Source organism: Ochotona princeps, chromosome 30 (assembly GCF_030435755.1).
Source record: "Ochotona princeps isolate mOchPri1 chromosome 30, mOchPri1.hap1, whole genome shotgun sequence".
Classification (NCBI taxonomy): Eukaryota; Metazoa; Chordata; class Mammalia; order Lagomorpha; family Ochotonidae; genus Ochotona; species Ochotona princeps.
The window spans coordinates 12519864-12544876 of record NC_080861.1 but is presented as its reverse complement, the minus strand read 5'-3'; the positions used below and the strand labels follow the sequence as shown (position 1 = coordinate 12544876).

The window sequence follows — 25013 nt, the reverse complement described above, 5'->3', positions numbered from 1 at the left end:
TCCATCTGCTGGTTTACTCCCCAAGTGACCACAGTGTCTGGAGCTAAGCTGATCTGAAGTCAGGAGCCAGGAGCTTTTTCTGGGTCTCCCACACCTCTGGGCCATCCTCCATTGTTTTCCCACAAGCAGAGAGCTGGGTGGGACGTAGAGCAGCTGGGACACAAACTGGTGCCCACATAGTACCCTGGCAGATACAAGGTAAGGATTTAGCTACTAGGCTATCTCACCAAACCTAGTCAACAGGCACTGTTACCCAGAGGAATCCAATAGCAAATATATTTCTGAACTTCCCTCAGCCTGAGATCTCATGCCACTTTTGTTAAGTCAAGTTTGGCACAGGGATGCTGCCTGTAGCTTAAAATCTTAAAGCACTCTCCCTCTAATGCTAGACATTGTTTAAATGTTGTACAACATTGGGTACTCCACTGGATTTAAGTTTACATATTTTAAGTGACCAAGTAGCAAGTTCCAAATTGGAGGACTTTTTCTCCAAATTTCATTTGAAAATCATGTTAGTAAGATGTATCAAGAATTAAATAAAAATTTTTTAAAAAACAGAAAAGGGGGGCAAGCATTTAGAAGACTGTTCGAAATACCTGTATCATCTTCTATCAGAGTGCCTGAGCTTGATTCTTGAATCTGGCTTTAGATTTTAGCTTCTTGTCCATGTAGATCTCGGATGCCAACTATGATGATGGCAAAAGTATTTGGGTTTCTGCTGCCTGTGTGGAAGACCTGGACGGTTTTCCCAATTTCTGGTTTCAGCCTAGCCTGTCATCAGCCATTGCTAGCAGTTAAGAAATGAAGGAGTGAATAGAAGGGTATTCTCTTTCATAAACAGTTGCATCATGTGCCAGAAATATCAGGTCTTCACAGTGCTAAATAGTTCTGTAAGAACTTAGCAGGAGTGGTATCTAAACTGTGGCAATAGAAAGGGGCACTTCACGGACAAGGTGGGGAAGCCTTAGCGTGTTATTTGCATAATTCCATCATTCCCAAAGCATTCTCACAAGCCTTATATTATTTGATCTTCTGAACAGCCCATGAGACTGTTCAATTCCTTATGGAGTTTCAGGTAACTTTCACCCAACAAATACTCATCGAATGACCAATCTGTTCCAGGTGCTGGTGGATAGGCAGTGAAAGCAAGGTTAAAGTCTCTGCTCCCATGGGGCTCAGGGATAGGAAGAAAAGATAATAAATACAATACACAGATGAACCACCATCAAAACTCAAGGCAGTGAGAGATGCTATGAAGCAGAACCAGCAGGGTAATGCATGAGAGATGGGCCAACACTGGGAAGCTACTCTGAATGGTGATCTTTGAGCTAAGAAGTGAGTAGCAAGCCTTGGGTCCAGGGGTTGATCTTGATGAAAGTGGGAATATGCTCATTACAGCCAAATCACAGAAAGGAGGTCAACCTGAGACATCCGAATCCTAACTGAGTGACCGTCAGAACCCAAGAACACTGGAGTGTAATAGGCACTCAATGAATATGTAAGCAAGAAATATTGAAATCACAGAAGTCATATATCATGGTAGAGGCCACTCTATGTGCAGTTATCTTGATTTGAAAACTATTATTATGAAACCTATTACCAGAACCCAGGCAATCTCACTGAACTGTCTTTAGACAGCCTCTCTTGTGGAATACATCATGGAGCCATTGTCAGTCTCTATGTAATGTCGATGCTCCTTAAACAAAAACATACTCATCTCCATATCTGCTTCCTGATCAATGCAGTAAAGATATTTAAATTCATCTCTGAGACTTCTAGAGGACTCAAAAAAATCTACCATGTTCTGCAACTTATAAATAATTTTTAGTCTAAATCTACAGAAAGTTTGTAAGCATTTCAAAATGAACACTCCGGACTGATCCACTGTAAATATTGTCACATTGCTTTTCCACTCCATGTACTTGAGGTGACTTCAGAAAGTTAACAGAAATGAAGGTAAAGGTTTATTTTGGTGTAAAGTTATTTCTAAATCCCCACATAGTTTTTTCATCATGTGTCTGTGTATAGATTTGAACATATGCGTGGATGCATATATTCAGAAAGGTATATGCAAATGTAGATGTGTTTGTTATCTGTGTTTATATTTATGTGGGCATCATCATATGAGAACATGCATTAAGACATTTCTTTATGAACTACATGAGTGTTAGTTGTACATATTGCTGTACTTCATCCCTATTTTTTCTTTAAGAATCTTTTAAGACCAAGAATATTATCCCATACTGCAATGAATACATTCAGGAAATCTAAAATTGATCATTGTGCTATTTGGTAATATCTACTTGGTTTTTAAATTCCCTTAACTATCCCAAAATGTCCTTTATTACTTTCTATTTTAGTTCAGGATCCATTAGGGATCACACATTGTATTTAGTAGTCATATCTCATTGTTCTCATTTAAATTAGGATAGCTTCCCAGCCATAGTTTTCCTAGTTCTCTCTCTTTCTTTTTTTTTCCAGTCTTTTCCAACACTGACATTCTTGTGTAGTCTGGGGCCAGTTGCTTTGCATAATTTCCCTTCATTTTATTTTGCCTGATTGCACCTCCTAATTGTTTTCTGATTAAAGTCTAACATTCTGAGTATCAAATATAACCAATATAATGTAGATGTTAACTAACTCAGGATCCCAAAAGGAATTTTTAAGTTGACTCATCAAGCAATAAAAAATAAAATCACTTCTACCTTGGGTATCATGTATTACCCGATGAAGAATCTCCTCTTTTGAATTTGTTAAGACAAAAGTTTCACCAAAATGATTAAGTTATGGCTTCCCACAAGTTATATGCTCAGCTTCCAAATTCAAGACTTTTGCCACAGCCAAGTTCCTGCTGCATTAGCACTTCTGTACTCTTTTTCTTTGAGTCATTTTACGTATTTATGTCTCAACTTAAGAAATACATGGCTTTCCTAAGTATCCTATGCTTTTGTAATGTCTGTCAATGTTTACATTTACAGTGAAAAAATATACACACCTAGATCTACCTTCAGAGCCACAGTGAGATGCTCGGGAGAGAGGAGACTGGGGTAAAACGTTTCTGTGTGGACACAGATGTATGCACATGGACGTGTTGATGAATATGTGCATGTGTAGACTTAGCAGGCAAGAAATGACTTCTCAAGAATTTAGAAAACAAGAAGTTGCCAAGGGTACCAGGCCAACCTGGGGACAACATCCAAACAAATGACAAGACCTGTGCCTCCTGAAACACAGCTGCTATATAGAGTTCCCTGACTTGAGATTGATTGTTTTCTAGTTTATTTCCAAATCATTCAACTGAGAAGATTGAAAAGGGGCTCAGGAAAATGCCACTCAGGCAAACTCTGACAGTGATGGAATTCTTGCGCACTTCAGAAAAACCACTGTGGCTGGCCAAAAAAAAAAGTGTATAAGTGTGTGTATACATACATATATGCAATATATATGCATGTACAAGTATGTGCTTATATATGTGTGTACACAACACATGTTTGCATAGCTCATGTTGTATATTTCCATATATATGAATATATTTTCATGTGTTATCTGTAATGCCACATAACCATCCTGGTTTCTTGAATTTCTCCCGGGCACTCTGCTCATCACAATGTGTCCAGCACCAAGAAGAAGGACATTCTGTAGACTTCATCATTAAAGAAAAGTGGCCATTGTTCTAAAACTGAACATCCTGCCTCCTCTCTGTCCCAGGTCAGAAACTGTAGAGCAGGAGGCCTGGCCTGCTCATGGATGACTGAGGAATGACCCCACACTTGCACAGGCAGCTCAATGACAGCCAGCTTTCTACTGAAAAGGACACTCTTGAGGAATCTCCCCTCTCCTCCATCTCCACATCTTACTGGTGGCTCCGTTCTGTGATTCCTGCCTCCTTAGTCTCTCTCCCATTCTTCATCTCCATCCCTTGGGACATGATTTTGTGCAGGTCCATAGTCTCCCGTCAGCTCTTACCTTCTTGGCCCTCCTGCTGTGCTACCTGTTGGCAAACCAGTGGTTCTCAAAGTATAATTCAGGCACTCTATGAATCACCCAGGATGTTTCCTGGGATTCCTGAAGAGACTATTTCTACAACATCTGATTTGCCTTTTCTAGTCATATGCATCCACAAATGTTCAGTGACACTTTCTAAAGGCATCCTAATGTGAGGTGAGATATCACAGCAGAGTGAATACAGAAGCAAATATGGAATCCAGCAGCGTTCTATCAAGCCAGACACACAGAGATACGCAGAAATGTACAATGAGACCATTCTTCTACCAAAGTTATTTTATTTTTCAAAATACTTTATTACTATACAATGTGTTTATTGCTTTCACAAATTAGCAAATATTTTAGCTTAACTTATTTGATTTTTGTTTGTTACTTTATTTAGTTAGATTGCAAAGAGAAACAGGGAGAAAAATAGCCAGACATACTTAGGTCCTAACTGCTGCTAAATTCCTCAAATGTTCTGACAGCTAGGAACTGGCCAGCTTGAACCCAACAGTCATAAAGTCAAACCAGGTTTCCCCCATGGATGAAAAAGACCAAATTCCTTGATCCATCACCTGCTGCTTCCTAGAATGCACACACATTAGTCAAAAGCTGGAGTTAGGACAGGCAAGGACTGAGATCTAGCACTTTAACCACTGCACCAAACACACACGCCTCTATCAATTTTTATTTCTGATTTAACATTGGTAAATATGAATCACAGAATTCCACTCTATTGATTGAGAACTCAAATGGCTTATATAGCCAAAAAGCTTTCAAATGTTGATTTATTTTTAAGAAAACTCATTTTATCAAGTTATTCTTCCATTTTTGTTTAATCCACGAGGTTATGAAATCTGAGCCCTGTTGGCAAACAGCTTCAGGCCTAACAGTAGCAACAGAGGCAAAAATCCTCCCTAGACCTCCTCAGGCTTCCTATGGCACCTATTCAGTGATTTCTTGGTCTTCCTCCCTGCCGTTACCTATGCCCTGCCAGACCTTGGCCTCTTCAGCATCACCCATGACGTTGGAACTCTGCTTCTGCCACAAATTCACTATTCCATGTCACTCATGGTTGTTTCGCTTCCCTAGTCACACCTTAATTCATAGAAGTCTTTTTTTTTCCGGCTCTCATCGGTGAACAACACTTTTTGTCTCTGCTGAATCAACTCAGGGTCCCTGATGCCCTTTTTAGTCATCTTAGCAGTTCACAACTGAATTAGATATGATCGTCACAGCGTCACCACGCCCACTGTGCCCACAGATACTCTCCCCTGCAATGCTTTATGAACCCAGCTCTCTCCAGTCTGCAAGCCTTCTGAGATCAGTCTCTCACTCAAAAAAAGCTTAAAAACGCTTTGTATTCCCAGCCCTCTATTTGTTAAATGGCCTGAAGAGAGAGGAGGCAGGGTAATTAGGACTTCATGTATTTCCAAATGTCGGGCATGGGAAGAGAATGATGAATGAAATAGTGTGGAGTAAAGAAATTCCATATTTCTTATCTTAGAGTTATTTTCATGGTTTTTTGGAGGGTTTGTGTTTTTCTCTTTTGCATTTTCTATGTATAAAAATTATTTAGGGAGCTTATTAAAAATGAAGACTCCTAGTACAGCTAGGGAAGCATTTTGATTTAGCAGGAATGGGGCAGTCCTAGAACTCTCTAGTTTAACAGAATACCTGACACTCTCATGATGGAGATCCTCCGAGAACCAATCGTACAAGGAATATAGAAGGAGGAAAGGTTATTAGGATAAAAAAAATCTTCAACTGAGCCCTTCTTGATCTCTTACCGTGGAGGGTGGAAAAACAAGGGAGACCTCGTGAAATACCCTTTCTCAGGTCCAAACTCAGAATCCAAAAGTTCTGATTCAGATCTAGATCAGTAAACAACCCACATGTGGGTCTAAGCTAGGAAAGTCCAGTCCTGAAGCTAAACTGCTTAGTCAAGAACATCTGGAATAAAGGCCTTAACTGTCTCAAGCCATCAAACTTCTCCCATCAACCTTCTGTCTTTGAAGCAGAGACTATGTGATGGCCTTGGGCATACAGATGGACATTTCTAAGGAAAGGACTTGGAAGGAGGAGGTCACAGGAAACATTTGTAAAAAGAAGATGGGCAGCTTTGGGGAAAATATTGCATTAATAAAAAGACTTAAAAATTATTCATATAAATGACTACAAAGCCTGGAAAGACAAGCATGTTCCTTAATTTTACAGAATGTAGTTGTTTCTATCAGGCTTATGGACCTTTCTCCATTATTTCCCGAGAAAATAGTTGTTAGCCACAGTGTAGCTACTAAGCATTTCAAGTGTGCTCAGTGCAATAAGAAACTAAATAATTCATTTTATTTCATTGCAATTGATTTAAATGTAAAAAGTAATTATCCAGTATTAGAAGACATTTAAGCACAGTTGAACTTAGACACATGAGCTTGCTTTTCAACTCTAATTTTATGAACTACAAACACAGATCAAATAATTTTGATGAAAATTAAATGTCCAAAGTACAACCCACTGTAAAGTACAAAATAAACATCAGATTTCAAAAAATTAACATGAATAGAATTTAATACATTTTAATAGTTTTCTTTATGTCTTTCATATGGCTGTTAGAAAATATTTATTTATTTATTTGACCAATGGTTCACTCCTCAGGCAGCCACAATGGCTGGAGCTGGACCAATCTGAATGGGAAGCGGGCCGCCAGGATTAGAACTGGTGCCCATAGCAGACCCCGGCGCAAACAAGTTGAGAACTTTTAACCACTACGCTATTGTGCCGGACCATGTTAGAAAATATTTTTAAATGACAGATACGGCTAATATTGTCTTTGTATCCGGCAGTGAAGTTCTATTCAAGACCTCATAAAGAGTGACTATTGAAATGTGGTCAACAAATAACATGAAATTATCTTGGAACATGATTTTAGAGACGGGAATAATTATTTCTTCATAAGATAGTTCCCCCAGAACATTATCAATTGATTCTGAAGTATGCACAATTCCAGAAATGCATTCCAATGGATCTCATCTTTGTCCTACCTCCACCTGTTCTGGAGGAGTCTTCAGGACCAATGAACCCCTTCTGAGAAGAAGCCCATGAACAGGTGCTTATCTAATGCTCACATACCTTACTCCCCTCCGCATTCAGCAACCCCTAGCCCCCAAACCATGCAGACATTTATAATAATGCAGGATTGTTTCTAATTTTTCCTCTACTGATTTCTAACTCCAGCGTAGTATTTCCATCTATTTTAAAGGCAGGTAATACAGTCTACTATCACTTTCAGTTTCTGGACATTACCAATGTTAAAAATCACAGCTTTTTAAACATTACAACTCAATTCTTCCCAAAATATCATTTTGTGTATAGCTTGTCTTTTAAAATTCAGGACAGTTCATTCTTTCTGACCCTAGACCTCATAGTATACAGAAGTACCGATCAACTGTCCTGTCATTCACCAGGACAAATGAAAGATGCATCCAAGCTTCCTCGTGGCCTGGATGCCTTTGACATTTGACCATTATCCTTATCCAGAGTGGTGTGCTCAGCACAGGGAAAGAAGTCGGTCATTAAAATTAATCCTTATGCTTTTGCATAACTGGAAAGTCCAAGTGAGCATTTTTAATTCTTTATAAGTTAGTATTATCTTTGGAAATATGAAAGGCAGATGGACAGACCAGGTGAATGCAAACATATTTGATGTTTGAATAAAGTATCGACATGTGTCACTCAAAGTAACTTGTGGTTACTACTGACAATCCCTCAGAGAGTGATTCTGGTCTTGAATAACATTGTGAGTTCTATGAGAATCAACAGACTTTCGTTCATGGGTATCTTATGTACTGTTTTATGGACTGTTGGGTATATCATCTTAGTAGAGTGTGCATGATTCATTGGACTACCAACAAGATCCATTGCAGGGGATTATCGCTAAAATCCCCGTTATTGGCAGCCCACGACCCATCCATAGCCTGGGTGTGACAAGCCTGGAGGCTGACAAGCAAACACCAATATCCCAGTAACTCAGTAAACTTGTAGTCATTTTTCTAAATATCAGTTGGGTCTTCCTCTTCCAACACGAAAAGTGAGCTAGTGTTACCACTTAATACTGAAGCTTCCCTCAATCAGGCATGTGCAGTGTGAATATATATTTAGAAACACCACAGCATCTTCCAGTTATAAAAGGAAGCTCTGTGGGGTTGACACAGTAAGCCCAGGCTGGGGAGAAGAGCCTTGTGCATATTGGAAGCTCATGTTTCTCAGCACTGTTGTCCCAACATCCAGAAACACCCTGGACTGGAAAACAACATTGTCATTTTTAGAAATTTTGCTATGTTTTTTTTAAACACCCCAAAACGAGATTCAGCCCACAATTTAATATTGTCAATACATATTCTTCATTGCACAATTGGCATGCCAACTGTTACCTAAGCACTTCAGACTCTTCAAACCTCACACCCACACATTCTGAATTCATCTGCATTCAGATATGAATAACGACGAGGAGCATCTCAAGGGAGTAGCTTCTTCATTCTCAAATGCCACAGAGCAAACACCTGGTATGTCTGAGTGATTTCTTAGAGCAAAAAAAAAAAAAAATCTCAAATCCACCCTATGTCAGAAAAAAAAATTTCTATGGTAACCTGCCCATGGGGATTTCAAATTAAAAGGGATCTCAAAAGTCCCTTCCAGTGTCAAACATCTAAGCTTTTTTCATAAGGGGTGGACTTTCTTTTATGTTTTGCTAAAATCAAGTTAATTAGATTTTGGCAGGTGAGCAGTCCAACACAGCATCTCTTTATTGAGAATGGCTCTAAGAGACCTTGGCGAAACTGTAAATGATTACAAATTGTCACTAGTTCACATGCTAGGCAAATAGGAAAGCATGAGGATTGTATTTATTTTACTATCATTGTACCTATGTGGGTTGAGCCAGTAAAAACAGTGAAGTCTGCTAACACTCTGAAGTTTACTCATTCACTCAATAGCTAGTTACTGAGTGCCTACTATGTGTCAGGCTGGTGGCAAATCATAATTTTAACAAGTGGGCAGGGAGAGGCACATTTCACATGTCTGCTCTCCCTTTCCCAATGCCAGAGATGTTTTGCAAACTGGCTAGGCACCCAAGATAGCCTATAGCAAGGCACCATAGACTGAATTGAAACAAATAAAACAAAAAACAGACATCTAGTTCTCACATCTGGCAAAGATACCAGCAAGGTTATTCTGCAGCATAGGCTCTCTCCTTGAGGTATCGGTGGCTGCCTTCTCGCTGTATCCTCATATGGCTTTGCCTTGCTTGTGTGTGTGGGTGGAGAGAGGGAGTTAAGAAGTTCGGTTATCTTTTCTTATAAAAGCGGTGATCCTGTCATGAGGGCCTCACTATCATGACCTTGTCTAAACCTACCTAACCTCCCAAAGACCCTCATCTCCAAATACCATCAGCACTGGAACTAGGAATGGTGAAACCTTCTTCAGACCAATGTGCTATCTCACAATGTTATTTCAACAGAACAATGCATTTCAGATCCATCTCAGAGGAGCCTTGGCTCCTGCTGCTATGGGAACAGGGTCCCAGGCTTCAGCAGAGGAAGGGACACACAGCAGCAGCAGATGCCTCTATCCCAGGGACATAGGAGGCTTAGGCCTGGAAGAGGGCGAAACAGACTGAGGCTCAAGTCAGCTCTTGAAGCAGACGTGGCAAGATCTCTGCAGAGGAGCCCGAATCCAGGCTGAATATGCTTTTGCAAGTCAAGTGTCCTTACTTCAAGGTCTGCCGACATCTTTGAAGCTTCTTATGATGGAATTCAATCAGGCAGTGCAAGTACAACAAATAAAGATAACACAAATCAGCCAGCACCAAGACTCAAAGTGCTGAAGTTTTTGCAAAGCTGCAATCATAGAACTCTTTTCACCAGACCTGATGAAGCAGTCAAGCCACAGAACTCTCTCAGCACTGCCAAAGCAAAGATTCACCAAACCCAGCCCTTCAATTAGAAATGATCTGACCCTTTTGGATTTGATAATTTTCTTAAAAACCTTCACAAAGTCAATTTGAAATGAAAAGAGACCAAAAGATGGGAAATGACTCACATGCAAGTGCAGTTTAGCCTAATTCTGACAAGGGTGCAATGAAGCTAGTTCCTTTCAAAGTCTCCTCCCCACCTCATCCCCTCATCTCCAGGGGGCAACGCCCTCAACGCACACCATGTGGAGATGACATGCACCTTTTCCCTGGCATCCTGAACCAGTGCTGAATCTATCAGTAAGTATTAGCCAGCTCTCCGTCATACAAACTTCCAAAATGGAAAGTCAAGCTGTTTTTCAGAGAATGAACATGAAAAATACACCTACATTTTCTTCCCCCATCTATTGTTGGAATTAATAAGCCATGTGAGGACATCTGAGAATCTCTGGGAGACTTGAAAACCCTGCTCATGGTTGTAATGAGTGGATGGCTCAGCCATGACTTGTTAGAGCTTAGAAATAATTCCCACACTTATCTGGGTCTTTGCCCCCAGTTACAAGATATGAGGAAAGGAACATAAACACACATGTGACAGAAGGAAAATAAGTTCAGAGAACCTAAAGGACTCTCATCATCACATGATGCCAAAATCATATTCAAAATAAAGTATTTCAGCTATGAGCTTAGCATTCTTTTTTTTCCCCGATTTCTTTTTCCATTTCTTATTATATTTTTGAAATCTTTACATAGTTAATTAGGGCAAAAAGGTTCAAGGGCTACAGGAAAGTAGGTAAGACTATTATTTCCATATTGTTTCCTTCACGTATCTGAGGTAAAGGGGGATGTTAAGGGAGAAACCCCACCCAGTCTCCCACCCACCCCAGGTCCCTGATGTCGGGCATACTCCGAGGGTCTTGCTCAATTGGTTTTCATAGTTCAACAGTTCTGAATCGCTGCCAATCTTGCCACTCCACGCACGATGAGGTCGCTGAAGAATCCACTGATTGACATAGTCCATCTTAGAGTCTCCGTTTGCCCAGTTTTTCACTGCCAACATATGACTGAGGTGGTTGATTGACTTGTTCTGTCCTCTGTCTTTTCATGGTTAGGGTTCTGAGTCCGGCAGTTTGGTTGGGGAGATCCCCAAAGAAACTTTGTCTGAGGTGTTCCCAGACCAGATTCTTATGTGTACTAGCAAGTACAGGGCCTGGTACAGTCCATTGCCCTAATCAGCTGGTGGTTGCAATTGCTAGGTAGGTTCTGTTTCCAGCGCTGTCTTCCACTGGAACCAATGGGTGTTGCAGTCCATCTTGGTTCTGCCTAGCACACACTTAGCCCTCACATAAACTAGTGGGAGCTGCAGCCTAGTTGGAGCGACCCACAGTAACCCCCACCAGGCCCGCCCCCTATCCTGGTTTGCCAGTATGTGCAGCAAACTAGTCCAGTCTGTTCCACATCCCATTGAGCTCTCATACATGTCAATGGACATTGAAGCCTACTTCAACCTGATGAGCCTGACCATCCAGCCCACACACATGCTGTTGGGTGCCTTTCTGTCTAGCTACCCCAGCCCCTGTCCTGGTTTTCCTGCCGTCCAGTGGGGGTGGTAACCCAAGAGGGAGGAGCCCACTATTTCCCTTGTAGGCCACTCCCACTCCCAGATCATGCGCTCTCCAAGTGGTTCCACAGTTTAACTTGACAGATCCTAGCATTCTAAAGAAGACTGAGAACCTGGAGCTCCAGTCTTCTGTGGGATCCTACAGCTGTGTTTAAGTGTAGTTAACTGAGCTAAAAAGCAAAATAAAATGAAAAACTAAATCAAAATCCACAGCTTTTATATAAGAATCTGGATTGCTAACAGTTTTGAATGTGTCCCTCAAAATTGTATGTGTTAGAACCTGAATTCTTCAACGCAGCAGGGTTTAGCAGGCGGAGTGAAACGAAAGGCACTTGGGTCGATGGATTGATGCTTTCTCACACGACTGGATTAGCTATCATAGGAGTTTGGCCTTCTCTTTGCATATGTGAGCTTGACCTGTCTTCAACCTTGAGCTGAAGCAGTACAAAGCCTCCACTAAAAGCTGAGAAGTCAATGCCAGAGTCATGGATTTCCTAACTTCCAGAATCATGAGTCAAATAAACATTTTCTTTATGAAGTACGTAGCTCTGGTATTTTGTTACTGCAACAGAAAATGGATGAAGACACAAAACTAGTATCAAGAAGTAGAGTGTGGCTATAATATCTGAAAACACGGAAGTATCTTTGGAACTTGGAAATGGGTAACGGCTGTGGAAATTCAGAGCAGCCAGCTAGAGGAAGCTAAGAACACTATAAACAGAGCATTCAGAGTGGTTATGATGAAGGCTCCAAAGAGAACAAGAAGATGAAGGAAAGTCAGGAACTTCCTAGGGATTACGTTAAGGGCTGTGATGAGAATGCTGATAGGAATGTGGACAATAAAAGTCATTCTGACAAGATTTCAGGTGTAAATGAGACACATGTTCTTGGGAATTGGAGTAAAGGCTCTCCTTGTCATGCAGTTGCAATGAAATTGGCTGCACTGTTTCCATGCTCCAGGGATTTATGGAGGTAGAACTTAAGAAGGATGAACTAATATTTCTCTTGGAAGAAATATCTGAGAGGCAAAATATTCAGTCTGTTACATGGTTGCTTCGGAATGAATATACTGCAATTGGAGAGTAAGAGGATGAATTAAAAATAATACTTATAATCAAAAAGGAGACAGAACATAAACATCTAGAATGCCCTCAGCCTGGCTACATAAATGAGAAAAAACATGCAAAGTTGTGGCAGGCAACTAAGCATCAAAGAAACTGTCATAAATAGGAGTGAATCAGTGCTACTCATCCAAAGGGAGAACGGTCCCAAAGGATCTTCAAAGACATTTCAGGTTACCCATCCCATCACAGTCCCAAGGATTTATGATTTCAAGAGACTGACCTAACACCCTCTTCATGAACTTGTTGCCTTCTACCAGTTTACTGCTGCCTGGGTACTGCTTCCCACATTCAAGCACAGCAATTCATAGCCCAGCAATTCATGTGACTCAGGTTGCACCACTGTGGCTCAGGCTGCTGCTCTACAGGGCACAAAAGTCATAAAGAATTCAAAAACTATGCAGGCATGGCAAACTCAATCTGGACTTCGGATGATGTATTGAATTTCTTGAATGTTGTGGTTTGAATGGCTTCATCAAAAGCTCATGTGTTTGAATTTTAGCTCCTCAATGCAGTGTTGGAAGGTGGAACGGAGTGGAGGCATTTGGTCATTGAGGCAAAGCTCTCTGGATGGATTAATGCCTCCTTGTGGTAATGGGACAGACTCCAAAATCATGAGTCAAATAACCAACTTTCCTTTATAAATTACGCCATCTCAGATATTCTATTAAAGCAATAGACAAGGAACTAAAAATATCCCAGATACTGTTAAAAGAACCTTATCATGTTAATGCATTTAAGCCTCGCAACTACCTATTTCTGCATCCATTTCACATGAAGAACAGTGAGGCACATTACAGTGTCGGAGACTATCTCACAGTCACTCAGCTATTAAATAGTAGAAGAAAATTAGAACTTATTCTGCTACTGATGGATGGATATGTGGATGGCTAAGGGGATTAACAGAGAAAAACAAGCGAGCAACAGAAGAGACAAGGGAGAAAGGGGGAAAAAAATCCATGAACTCTCAGAAATAGGAAATGTCAAATGCAGAGAGATACACAAGTGTATTTTCTGCTTTAGAAACAGCAAATCTATTCAATGGGTAGGGTTTGTGCTAACATGTTTTACAACCACATTTCTCGGGGGAAAGCCCTACTACATAGTATCTGTGGTGTCAATACCCCTGTAGTGGCTGATTTTAAGCTGCCAAAATGGTAGCACCGAATACTCAAGTGGAGGGGAGAAATGCAGATAACTGTTAGCGTGAGCTGGCTCTAACACTGTAGGCACTTGGACATGCCAAGGAAAAGGCTATACAAAAAGACACAGGTAGCAGTCAGCAAATAAAGGGTCTAATGAGTTATATGTAGTGTACAATCTTCCTATATGTATTTAAGAGAACTTAAAAGTTTTTAGCAGAGTTATGTGATACATGGGCATAAAGAGTAAGAGATAAGATGGGTCCATTGTCAACATTTTAAGTATGTCTTTCCCTTTTCTGTACCTGGTTTGCAGGACAATTAGGGCTGCAAAGAGGGTGGTCCATTGTTTCACCCTTTCCAACACAGTCCTATTACCACTCAGCATTTCCATCATTCAAAATGCCCACTCCTTTTTCTTTTTCCTAGTCTCCCTGAAGTACATCCAGTGTCATATACCCTCAGCATTATAGAATATCCATCTGTTATAAAATCTGTGACAAGTAAATGTTCAGAAGTCTAGGCAAAGGGACAGGAACTTGAGACAGATCCAACAGGGAAGCCATCAGATGAAGGATAAACAAAGCAGTGCCAGAAAGACCCTTGACATCATGGACCAGAGATCTGTAAGGGGGTTTTAGAACTGTTTACTGCCCAGTTGTGTTCTTATGTAAGAGTAGAGCCCAGAGAATTTGATATAACTGGCCAAAAAAACCACTATGCCAGTTAGTATCAAAGCCAGAACTTGACCCAGGTTCCTTGTTTCCAAGTCAAATAGCCTACAACCACTTAGAATGTTGGCAAACATACTTTTTCTCCCTGAAAAGACAAACAATTTCTTAGATTATTTTCTTCCATTGATCAGATTCCATTTCATTAATTAGGATACACAAAACACATTACTTTCGAGGAACAAGGACATTCTGTCATTGTCCCCAACAGCCAAAAACACGAGCCAGCTGTTTTGGTAACATTCAGGATCACACACTCCTCTCCAACACTAAGTTGAAGAATTCTGAAGCTGACATTTTCCCACGCATGGGTCTCCATCCACTTTCCCTCGTCAAGGCCATTTCCTGGCAACAAGGAAGTGGGCAGGGAAAGGAAGTGAACCTTTGAAAGCTATTGTGGCAGCTCTACTTAATAAAAAAAAAAATTGTTGGAGGGGAAGTTGAAACTTTTGGCTGAAATGCAATATAGTTTTATAATTCATCCTTGATTCAGGTGACATTGGCCAAGGCTAGAGGGAACGTAGCCAAAGGGGCCTTTGGGAACCAAGAATGCCAACCAGCATTTATCCAGCCAGGATCTGCAAGGTTATTGTTGCTCCTCAAAAAGCCAGGTTTTCAATTCTTACCAGAGCATTTCATAAACTTGTACCAAGTCTCTGCGATGGGATCCTCTCTCAGATGAAGGTCTTTTCCACTTCCTCACAAGTTGAGCAAATAAATAAAATTCCTTGGGTCCCAGAAATGAAAAATTAGTCCAGGGTAGACAGATCCCAAGGAGGTCAGAGTGTATAAGATGGTCTGTATGATAGTTACTGTCTTAGAGGAGCAACTATCATTCATCAAAGAATCCCAGTGACAGATGGTGCAATACATGGCCAGTCTAGTCTAGAAGCACTGGGAAGACTGATCTCCAGGGCATCCACCAACAGAATTGAGGAGAGCAATGAATTTGAATGAGCAAAAAACAAAAGAAAGAAATCACTTCATTCATTAGCCTTGAAAAGCAATATGAATTTCTTTCCATTATGAATGTGGGTCGTAAGTATTAAATGTACGAGAAGTCCTATGGATTTCATCACAATATAAATCAACTATTTTCATATCATAATTCAATTGCTATAATCATCTCACAGTTTTTATATTCATCCTTATTTAGAAATAATGGTAACCATTAACTCCAGAAATAGATCATGTTATACATGTGTTTATATAATGAGCACATGCATCCGTAACAGCTTAGTTTGGGTAAGAAACACCACAGGACTGGATTTTGCTAAACCCATGTTTATGTGGAAAACATTTACAACTTTTAAAATAAGAAGCTAGTTAAATAAAACAAGTTCATTTTATAACCTGATGTATCAAATTTTATGCATTTAACCATATCACGCCAAGGTCCCTTAATTTTATCAGACTTTCAAAGGGCACCATGGAGAAAGTCAGAGTGAGATCTTAGAATGAATGAGAAGCCATGTTAGAAAGGTTCTCTTGGGTATCAGAAAGACCTTGTCCTTTGCCTGAACAACTGACTTGCCTTTGAATTGGTCTAATCAGAATTTCTTTGTTTTATTCATTTTTCTTGCATATCTCTTCCTCTTCAGTCTTTATACTGCCATTCTCTCTCTTTTCTTATCCTTAGATCGCTCCTACGTGTCCTTGAGTCTCGGTGTTTTCCTCTAACAAATATCTCCTTGCTTAACCTGCTGGGTTTACCCTCAATAGGTGGCTTATTTCACTTCTGCCCATGACTCTTTTATTACCCTTTATGCCCTGCTCACCTGCCCTGTCTGTTGCCCCTTACCTGGCTAACCATCCCTCCTGCATAAATGTGTGGCAGATGCTTTGGGCAGCTTCCATCTCTACCTTCAACTTGAGAATACTATCCATTTTATTTGCAGATAAGACACAATTGGAAACAGACTGTCCTCTCCATTAAATGACTATGTAACACTCCATAACGGGAAGACAGCATTTTGAACGCCAAAACAGAAAGACAGTATGTGGAAATGGTGGAAGGCATCCAGTTTGATAATCCCTGAAGGCCGGATATGAAACGAGGATCAGCAGGCTGAGCTGGGATTTGTCTCAGAGAATCAATCCTGGTGCATCCTAAGAAAAGCATCTTGCTTAGTCACTGCTAACAGAGGGAGTCCTCTATCAGCAGGGCTCCATAAGCATTTTTACCCCAAATCAGAGAGGAGCTTACAAAGCTGGGAGAATGCCAGTGAGAACTCGGGAACTTTGTGCCTCAGCTCTGGGCAAATGCACAGGTGCACTCTACAACCTTGTCCTCATCAGGAAACACATCCATCCTTAAAAAAAATCAATCTGTCTCAGTAAGCTACTCAACACAATCTTTTTCTGACAAAAAAGGAAGTAGAAAAGAGAAAAATAAAGGAAAAAGAAAAACAAAAGAAACTACCTAATATATGAAACACACGTAGTGTTTCAAAAGTATTATTCCGTAATCGAGAAGAGCTCATGTATTTTTGTATTTGTTTCTATTTTCCTTCAAATAAAAGTCACCCAAAACAGTTTCTACAAAAACTTAAATTGTAGTGACATTTACACTGGATAAACATTAACATAAAATGTAGCTTACAGAGCTTAGGATAAAATGAAACTATACATTTCATAACCTTTACTAATCTCTCCATTGATCTGCTTCCAGAAGGAAACCTGTTTGTATGAGAGGTTGTCTGTTTTCAGTGTTGATTTGCAGGTTTATTTTAAAGGAATAGCATCAACTCTAATATTAACTTGCTTCTCCTGCAGAAATAGTGTTTCCCACAGCAATCATGGCTTGAGACTTCAGATTTCATTCTCGTAAAAAATGGTTTGATGTCTTATTGAGATGCATGAATACACTAAGACTATGAAATGTTCACAAATGCATACACACATGGGTATGTGGATGCAATGGAGATGTGGAAAACAGGGAAACAGTCTGAAACACGTTCACTCATGGTGTCAAGAGTGTCCAGACCCTAAGGGATTCCACAGACCCTTAGAATTCTGGCTTATCAGACTCCCTATGTCTTTTCTTGGTACCTTCAGCACCAGAAATCTTCCCTTTGGAGACAAGTCAACAAAATATTCACTGGAATAAACAGGAAAAGGTGAATGAGAAAAGCTTAGAATCACACCAGGGTGGCAAGAATTACAGGAAGAGAATGAAAGCCTCCTATCTTTGATATACACTAGAATATCCCACGTAGGCACATCCACCTTAGCTCCCGATTGCTTACCATAGATCATTAGAATCACAATCTATCAATCAAATGAAGGTAAATGAGTGTATTTACCTTCTGGGTTACACAAATATAAACACAGATCAAGTTATTATATATTTATTTAGAATAAAGTTTCTGATGTTCTATTCCGGCCTTTTTCCTTTTTGTTTCCATTGTTCTTTTCAGATTCTATCCATAGTATTATCATTTGGTTTCTCTTGTAATTAAAAATATGCCAAGTTCATAAGCTCTTAATCTTGCATCCTCTTAATTTTTGAACATCTAACCTGAAACGAGCATTTTAATTCACATTATATGTGGCACCTGTATTTATTCATTGTATTCTGACTAAAGATCTTTCATGTTCTTCGTTCAGAACAAAGGACTCAGCAGTAATTGTTCATCTAAATGTCAATACACTCATGTGTATATGATTTGAGATATACAAACATCCAAAAAGTTGTCCCAACAGAACTTGCGTGTGAGTCCTTTGATACTACACTACATGGAAGTGATAACAGTTCAAGTAGCGGGCACACACACCATGTAAATAGGATGAAGACACACAGCTCACTCCCCTACTGTCCCTGAAAATGTAGGAACTGGAAACCAGGATGTCGGCCTAGGTTCCAAATATTCTTTCTGTGGTTTCTGAGTAGCAAATATCTCTGACATTATGTCTCACTTAATTGTGGTATTACCTCGCATTTCTTTAGCACTGCTGTAACCCAATTAACTGGTGCAGTACCTTCAGTGAGTCACCTTCTAGATGGTCTGATTTCTTTCAGTGGCTTTCCCTGGAGAAGGGCATGGCTGTGCAATACATTTCTACTTACATTAAACACACATTGATTTCTAAAGAATCCCTAGAAAGGAAATACTTCTGGGCCTGGCATTGTAGCCTAGAGGCTAAAGGCCTTGCTTTGCAAGCACTAGGATCCCATATGAGCGCCAGTTCACGTCCTGGTGGCCCTGCTTCCCATCCAGCTCCCTGCTTGCTTGTGGCCTGGGAAAGCAGTCAAGGATGTCCCACAGACGTCCCGAAGACTTGGGATCCTGTACCCACGTGGGAGACCCAGAAGAAGCTCCTGGCTCCTGGCTTCTGATAGACTCAGCTCCAGCCTTTGCGGCCACTTGGGGAGTGAATCAACATAGGAAAGATCTTCCTCTCTGTCTTTCCCCCTTTCTGTGTATCTGACTTTCCCATAAAAACAAATTAAAGATAAAAAGGAATAATTCTCCCTCAGATAACTGCACACTCTGTGTTAGTTATTTTAAAAAGTTAAAGTTCTAGTTATTACGATAGCATTGCGATATTACGCCCAGCTAATTCCCACAGCCCAGTTCTTTTTCTGTGAGCTGAAAACACCAGGCGCGATGAGCTATCTTAGGAGGTTTATTCCAGTGGGGCAGGAATGGGACGGGGTTGTGGTGAGGCGAGGAGGAAGTGAGAGGAGGAGGTGGAAGCGGAAGCAGAAAGGAGAAGAGAGAGACAGAGCCGCACCTGGGGGCCTTCCTGTCACTCAGGTGAGCTTGCAAGGTGTGGGGCGGGGATTGGGAGAGATTGGGGGCAGGCCCCAGGGGATTGGTACCTGAGACTGTCACAGGTGATTGCCTAAGAATGATTGGTAAGTGGGCGGGGTCGGGGAAGGGGCTGGGAGATTGGGGGTGGGATTCTCAGGTGAAATGCCTGATTGGTGGACAGCTGGACTGGCGCGAATTTCGTGAGCTGTGAGCAAAAGGAAATGGCGCTGGGTCCAGGGTGGGATGTTCAAATAACTCCTTACACTCTGCAACTCAGCTCAGGTGAGCTGATGCAGAGGGAGGACGACTGTCACGGGCAGGAACGGAAGTGAGGACGAAGAGTTCTTCCTTGGTATGATTCTTAGTGGGGTTTTCTCACTCTGCCTTCTTTATTCCAGTGGATTTTTTTTATTGGTTTGAATCCTAGGGGAAATCTCCTCCTACTGAAGGTACCAAGAAAAGACACAGTATTCCGACAAACCAGAATTCTAGAGTCTATGGAACCTCTTAAGTAGCTGGAAAACGTCTTTTGGATGAAGGGGCACCTCCTTTCTTGCACCCCAAGTGCATCCACTAGAAATGCATTGCTTTGTTCTTGATTAATGTGAGCATAGGATTTAATCCAAGGATCAGAGATCCAGGGAGGCAAAACACTGCATTCAGATAACTTTCCCCTCTGATGTACCAATTTTTTTTCTTATTTTCACAAATTGGGACTATAGCATGACAGAGCTATTCAACACAACTTCACTACAATGATTGGGAATCTATTTAGAATCACTGAAAGGATTGCATGGCTAATTTGTGTTGATTTGAACGCTTCTAAAACTTTTACCTCAGGCCCGGCAGCATGGCCTAGTGGCTAAAGTCCTCGCCTTGAATACACCGGATCCCATATGGGTGCCGGTTCTAATCCCGGCAGCTCCACTTCCCATCCAACTCCCTGCTTGTGGCCTGGGAAAGCAGTCAAGGACGGCGCAAAGCCTTGGGACTCTGCACCTACATGGGAGACCTGGAGGAAGTTCCTGGCTCCTGGCTTTGGATCAACATAGCACCGGCCATTGTGCTCACTTGGGGAGTGAATCATCAGGCGGAAGATCTTTCTCTCTATCTCTCTGTCTCTCCTCCTCTCTGTATATCTGATTTTCCAGTAAAAATAAAATCAATCTTTAAAAAAATTTTTTACCTCAATTTTTACCGAAGAGGCACATTGGTGATACATATGGGATAGTAAATTTTTCTGGTTACATTACTTGAAATGAATTTGTGGGATAAAAAAGAAAAGCTTCTGTTTTTAATTTTTAAAGATCTTTAAGATGTTGGAAAAATTGGAACAGTGAAAATAACCTATATAGTCATAAATATATGTTATTTGATGAAAGTCCAAAACAGGGTGGTTCTAACATCAGTTCTGCTCCAAATACAGTGAGGGACTGAGCTCAGTATGGCTTCTTCTCACAGTGTCTGCATTGGAAGGGATGGTAGCTGTCATTCCTTTTCGCCCTACCATTCTGTGATTCAAGCCCAGAGAAGCACTGGTCTGCAGGATGTATGGCGTTATCTAACACTGCTTCTGAAGTTTTACCCCTGAGCAAATTTCTGTTCACATTTGGATCTATTCCCTATACTTCTTTATATTTAAAGAAAAAGGAATTTCCACCAACAAGTTCATAAGTCCAATGCCAACAGCCAATTCCTTAACATAGTTTCTTATCCTAGCACTCTATTCTGCCACGGAACCACCCAACCGACTTTGAGGCAGATACTGGGCACCACCAGTGTCCCTATTCGTCTAGGAGGTGACAGGTAACAACCACACTTATCTCACATGATCTTAGCATTAGGGACATCACCCGTGTTTCCTTATGGAGGATCTTAGCACAAAATTGGGCAGGTTGCATGGGATGTACATGTCTGCTGAGGAAAGAAACCGACCTCATCCCTTAATGGTGGGCAATAATGAACAAATAATTCCTCCATGGCTCTAGTTGCTTCATCTATAAAACTGGACAATTTCATCCACTTGCCTTTCAGAATTGTTGCACTGCTCGAAGCCAAGAGGAACACATGAAATATTCAATAAATGTTAGCTTGCCTGTCCTTGTTACCATGTCTCCCTACAGCAACCCAAGAATAATGACCTGAGTAGGAATGTGGGGCTTCCTCCAAGACCCCCAATAGTATGTCTAAATCTGTTTCACCATGCAAACGGAAGTGATCGGAGCACAACCCCATGGTGAGAAACACTGAGAAAGAATCCGGATTTCAGAAACTAATTTTTCAGTGCTGAATTACAGACTGGTATCCTGGTAATGGTAACTGCAAGGAATCCTGCACTCTATCACCCATAAGAACTGGCCAGAGGAGGGTGTGGCCTTGCTGTGGAAAAGTTGCACCCAGATGCTGCACGGAAGGAATCCGGGTTCTGTGCCTTTGGGCTTGAGAGCTTGCAGTGGAGAAGGGGGTCGGGGTGGCGGCAGGGAGCTCACCGCTCCAGAAATGCCTTGGAGCAGGAGTGTCAGACCACGAGGTACCTCCCAGGAACCCTGAGGAGTTCCAGGTTTCTGCCGAATCTGACCAAGTTATGGGACCTAGAAAAGTGACTACGCTGCAGTTCTGCACGTGCAGGAGAGCAGGAGGCAGCTACTGAACTTTCGCAGAGACTCTTGTGCCCCTAGAAGCCTGAAGGTGGGAGGCCTGAATTCCAGGCCCGGACCTTTGTACCCAAGTGACCTCTGAATGCCACTAAGAATCTGCAACTCAGCCTATGAAGAGACTTAGCAAGAGGCAAGTGCTTCTTTGGGGAGAGAAGGGCGAAGTGAGAGGCTTCCTAGCCTTGGCATCAAGTGTGTGCCCCCACCGTCTGTCCCTAACACATGAGAAAAGCAGAAGGTGGAGTCTGGAAGGGGTTGGTTGCCCCTTATTTGCAGCCGCAGGAAGGGTCCCCTCCCGCCAAAGTTCTTGCGATCCAACCCAAGAGGAAGGACCCGTTTCTGTTTACACCCGCCAAAGCTTCTGGAATAGGAAGGGCAGATCCTAGATCCGGGAGCTGAATTTGCCCTGGCCTGACATCCACACCCTCTAACTTTGCCTTTCCCCAGCACATGCTCCAGCTCTTCCCTCCAGATTTTCCCAAGAGCAGGGCTCCCCCACTCCTTCTCTCAGCCCAGGTGCGATTTGTAGAGGTGGGGGAATGGGATGAGGAAGAAGTCCAGGCAGGGTGTTAGGTAGGGGGAGGGCAGTGTTGAGCCCTGGGCTCCCTGCAACAGCCTCTGCCCCTGCTCTCCAACCATTTGGGTCCCCCTGCCTACTTGCCTGTCGGAAGGCATTACCCCCCTTCCCACACTGCAGCTACGGAGACATCCTTGACTTCCAAGCTCCTGGCACAGAGGGTGGGCGTGGGTCTACTGCCAAGGCTGCGGAGGTGAATGGGTGTAGAAGCAAGCCTGTGTGGGAGAAGAGGCTATGATCTACTTAAAGCCAGGAAGATCATCCCTGGTCTAAGATCTGACCGTTCAGTCACCACCCCCAGAAACCAACGCATTCAGATTCTTGCTGGGAGATCCGTTTGCTTCTGGGGAGGGAGATGGCCCTGTCCCAGGCACCCAGCAGCTTCTCTTTTTCAAGTTCCCCTGGCCCGCCATTCCAAAGCTCTATTCCAGGTCTCTGAGTCTTCCCAGGTGCCCAGCCCCTCCTCCACTTACATTTACACACCCAGGCCAGTGCCTTCCAGACTCAGTTCTCATTTCCTCCTTGTCAGATGACCGCTCTGGACAGGTCAACAAAGCCTTTTTGACCCTCATTCACCTGTGGGCACATCTGCCTGGACCCTCAGCTTTTTCTTCCACCCTCCCCTAGCTCCCTTTCTTTCCCCTAACCACTTAATTCCCCCACATGGATCTGTGCTTGCAGGTCTCACAGTGCACAGCTCACAGCCACACCAAGGGTTTTCTTAGTGTGGGGGGTGGTGTGCACAGGGGTGGACCCACTCCCACTGCACTGGGCAGAGCCTCGGGGGTGGTTTCTGCCTTCCCCCGTGTCCCACTTCTCTTATTTTCTCCTCTGCCCCTGCGTACAGGCAGGATGAGCACCAGTTGGGTCCCAAGCCTTCACATCTCCAGCGGGAGCTGCGGGAAGTGAAAGTGAACTGGCAAGCTCACCAGAGAGAAATGGGCTGATGCATAGCATTCCGCCAGGCGGTGGGGGAGCGTGCACGTGAGAACTAGGCGAGGAACTTGCAATGCACCGGGCGATCAACCATGGGGGGGGGGGGGCAGGGGAGGGGGAACAAAAGTTTACAGACTAGTGCATGGCAGCCAGATACACTGGGGCGGAGAGGGTCTACTCACCCTCTCCAAAGGGGTCTCCCCAAAGATTTGCGCCAAGGAGCCCAGGGGAGCTTAGATAGACAGGGCTCAGAATTGGATAATAGTTCTTTTCTAATTGTTCTGGGAGGCGCGGCCTAGGCACCAGGACAAAGGAACAAACCCGCGCTCTGCGAAAAGCAACAGGCGGCTGCACCTTACCTTGCGCCAGTCCCGGGCCAGGGCTGCTGCTCCATCCTCGTGGCGCAGGGAGGAGGCGCTGGGTGCGTAGGTCTACTGGTGTGAGAGCTGCTAAAGGCTGCAGCGGCCGCCTCCTCCAACCGGCTGCAAACCCGACTGCCCACCCCAGACCAGGCTGGCAGAGCGGGCTCGGCTCCTGGGTTACGGCGGCGCCGGCAGCGGCGGCGTTGATGCGCGGTGGCTAGGCGCGGGACGCAGGCGGTGCGTGGCGCGGCTGGCGTCCTCGGGCGCAGCCACCGAGTGAGGGTGCGGCCCCAGGCGGCCGTGCGGGGCACGCCTAGGCTCTGGCTGCAGCGGTGGCTGCTGCAGACCCTGCGCTGGGAGCCGGAGCCCAGCAGGAGGAGGAGACAAAGACGCGAAGGAGGCAAGAGCCGCTTGCCCAGTGGCAGACGGTTCGGTTCAGTCACTAGAGAGGAATCGCCTCCAAGCCCCAGCTGGGTTTGAGGGAGGATGGGCGAGGTGGCTGGGGACTCGCAGAACGGCAGGGAAAGAATGTGACAGCAAAGCCCTGTCGTTAACCCGCTAGTCCGGCAGCCTCGCCTCAGGCTTGGGGGTTGGAGAGGGTGGAGAAGGTGTCCGGATCCGAAAGACGGGGCGGAGCTGTGGCTGCAGGGGGAGAAGAGCCCAGGTGGGAGTTTGAGCCCCTCCGCTGTTCTTGCCTTCCTTCCTCACACCACTGCACAGCTCTACTTGCAGATGCTAGAACCATCACCACCAACACCACCCCTCCTCGCCTCATTTTTTTTTTCTCCTGCTTTTCTAACTACAGAGAAACCAGCTGCATCTAGCTGGTAGAAGCAAAACGTGGCGGTGGTTCCATTGCTCTAGGTGGAGAGACAGGGAGTGCTTAAAATCAAATGATTGCCTACTGGGTGCAAAGTACTGTGGGGGAGGATGAGTAAGAATCTCCTCCTCCCCTACTCCATTGCTTCAGAAAGAGTCTGCCCTGCGGTTGCTGAACTTGGAAGTTTTGAGGTGGGGCTCTGGTCCCTGTCCTCACCATGAACACGTCTGCTTTTATTGCTAGCATTTGATTTTCTATTCCTTTTTCAGGGATCACTTCCGATGTGCTGCAAAAATGGAGCCTAGAAGCCCCTTTAGAAAGTGTGTGCGTGTGTTTT

The 25013-nt window shown here is 43.1% G+C and overlaps 1 protein-coding gene across 1 annotated transcript in view; it reads right to left on the bottom strand.

The window, feature by feature from the left end:
- The window catches only part of LRRC3B (leucine rich repeat containing 3B), a 78640-nt gene extending 54105 nt beyond the window's left edge, over positions 1-24535 (bottom strand). The window contains exon 1 of the mRNA XM_004588283.3: positions 23854-24535. The gene's annotated coding sequence lies outside the window, so the exon portion shown is untranslated. The remainder of the gene's footprint in view (positions 1-23853) is intronic.
- Positions 24536-25013: the final 478 nt, after the last annotated feature.